This window comes from Triticum aestivum, chromosome 4B (assembly GCF_018294505.1).
Source record: "Triticum aestivum cultivar Chinese Spring chromosome 4B, IWGSC CS RefSeq v2.1, whole genome shotgun sequence".
NCBI classification, from domain to species: domain Eukaryota; kingdom Viridiplantae; phylum Streptophyta; class Magnoliopsida; order Poales; family Poaceae; genus Triticum; species Triticum aestivum.
The window spans coordinates 658,476,116-658,478,642 of record NC_057804.1 but is presented as its reverse complement, the minus strand read 5'-3'; the positions used below and the strand labels follow the sequence as shown (position 1 = coordinate 658,478,642).

The following is a 2,527-nucleotide window of genomic DNA, read 5'->3' as shown; positions in this document are numbered from 1 at the left end:
TTGAGCCATTGTTGTGGGGTTGTGGCTGATGAAGGTTACCTTTTGGGGCCCCAACGGCAGCTCCGCCAGATGCAACAGCAACACCTCCAACAACCACAGCAGCAGCAGCACCAATAGTGACCTGCATGGCATTTTAGATCATCATTACAGAAGAAAAAAATTAAGAAACAAGCAACCAATATAGCTTCAGACTTACATGTACATGTACAGAATTTAGCATTTTCTACCTAAGTACAAATAGCAAAATGGAACAGAGGCAAGTTGATTATATTTGACAGAGCTAACTGAACAAAAAGAGAACATGGCGCCGCGACTTGTTGAGGACAGAAATAATAATGTTTGATTCAGAAATTAGTAAAATGGGGATTAACAGCATGCACAGAGAAAGCTAATTGGCAAACAAAACTTATTGGTCAGTTCTCAACACAGAGCAAACTGGCAAATGATAATGTTTGTTACAATAATTAACAGGGCAGTAGCTCAACCTAAAGAAAGGCAACAGAACTTATATGAAAGAAACCGAGTTGTAAGTGTATAAAGAGCGATCAATGATTCATTTCGGAGACATGGTAGTTTCTTCTAACATATTGTACTATCAAGTAAACTCTCACAAGAAAGATGCCCCACTAAGAAAGTTGAATGGTGACAAACTGAATAGTGAAACAAGTTGATAGTTGTACACTATAGTGTTTACACACAGTCAAACTGAATGAATTTCAGATTATGTTGCATGCATTTGCATAGTGAGTAGGTGTTATTTCTGAACACTGGCAATGTGGTTGAACATAACAATACTAGGAATGAGACACACCAAACAGTGCAGATCAGTGATGCAATATAGCACTGTAGGGGAAGGGGACGGCGAAGCAACCAGCAGCAGCAGTAAGCCAGGGAGGCAACCACTTCAGGAGCTTCCTCTTATAATCACTCTTGTGCTCCAGTGAGGCGGTCACTGACACCGGCCTCTGCACGACGCCGCTTGAGGGGAGCGCTCCAAAGGGGAGCGGACCTTTCGCTGCAAGACTCATGGATGGTGCCATGTTTTCTCACTGGATGAAACGAATGGAGATGTCATCAGCAAATTAGAGATAGAACATAACTGTTGTCGTCAGCATCAATTAGAGACAGAAAAAATTAATTCTTGTAAAAGAAAATTTTGCACACAGCCAAGAACTTTTCCTAAGTGTTTAATGCTCTGTATCATCAATTCAGTTGGAAAGAATCGACCAATAGTACGAGCAGAAGTCCTATCAGAATCGCAAATCAGAAGAACACACACCCTAATAAGCCCGAAGTCTGAACAATTCGTTTATTTTTGGACAGTGGCTACCACCAAGCATTGGAATGTAAAATGTTTGTAGCAAAAAGGCTTGCTCCACTAGAGATTTCTTCTCGTACCATGGTAAAATGTTTGCAGCAAAAAGATTTGATTTCTAAGCATGAGCTTACGCAACCACATTTAGTACATAATGTGTGTGTTTTTGGCCTCGAGCATCTACCAAGTAAAATTACTACCCACAAGCAGCCTTCAGAAGTTCAGTCTTAGACAAGCCAAAGATTACAATATAAGTGCCAGACCCAATTGTAGCGAGCCATACCGCGTAATACGCCTTCTTGATCTCACCCTGGTCAGCGTCCTTCTTCACGCCGAGCACGTCGTAGTAGTCCCTCACCACCATGGGCATAGTCCCTGCACGCATCCACAGACCTTAGGGCAAGCTCACCAAACCGGGAACAAATGAGAACCACAAGGATTAAGGTACACATGGCATTTTCCCAGTCTGCAGTCACTAAATAAATGAAAGGAGTATGACGGAAATACAGTAAAATAGTCCAGTTCACTTGTCGATTAAGAGACTAATGAAACCGGTCACTCTAAGCATACTAGAGCTTCAAACCTCAAGCTAAACAGAGTAATACTAGTGCATACAAAACCTCAAGCTAAACAAAATATGCAGTACCTAGGAAGTAATCATCATATTTTCACAAAACTAACATGTAATGCAGACATATATACTCATACAAGAAGATCACTGCCTGCAGTTTTATTTAGATGACATACACTGCAAAAATCTTAAGAGAAAATAACTGCACCGAGCAATTTACTTCATGATTAAGCAAGCAAGTAGACATGGCATCAAATCAAACACAAGCATAAAAGATCTGTCAATCTGCATCATAAGTAGAGCTACACAGCAACAGGACATTTCAGCAGCAGGGCTACACACCAATCAATGATCAGAAAAGACACCAACATCATGTCCTGTCCTGGATAATGCAGCACCGCAGTGGACCAACAGCAAGCAACAGAGGTGTCTTGCATGTACACGTACACAGATTTTGCTCTGCTCAACCAAGCAACGAACAACACGATAGCAATCAGATACATTCAAATTGTGTCAAACGGAACCAAACCAAAGCAATCAACATCACCAAGTTGTGTCCGGAAGAACATCAATCAAATCAAATATAATCAGATGTGCAGGGGGTCGGGTAGAACACCACTTGAGATGGGGAGGCACTCACC

General features: G+C 41.5%; 1 long non-coding RNA gene across 1 annotated transcript; it reads right to left on the bottom strand.

The window, feature by feature from the left end:
• Window positions 1-610: 610 nt before the first annotated feature.
• Window positions 611-1,936, bottom strand: LOC123089699 (uncharacterized). The gene is made up of 2 exons (XR_006442359.1): window positions 1,599-1,936; window positions 611-1,049 (listed from the first exon to the last, which is right to left on the bottom strand). It is a non-coding gene; the product is annotated as an uncharacterized lncRNA (long non-coding RNA).
• Between the last annotated feature and the right edge of the window lie 591 nt (window positions 1,937-2,527).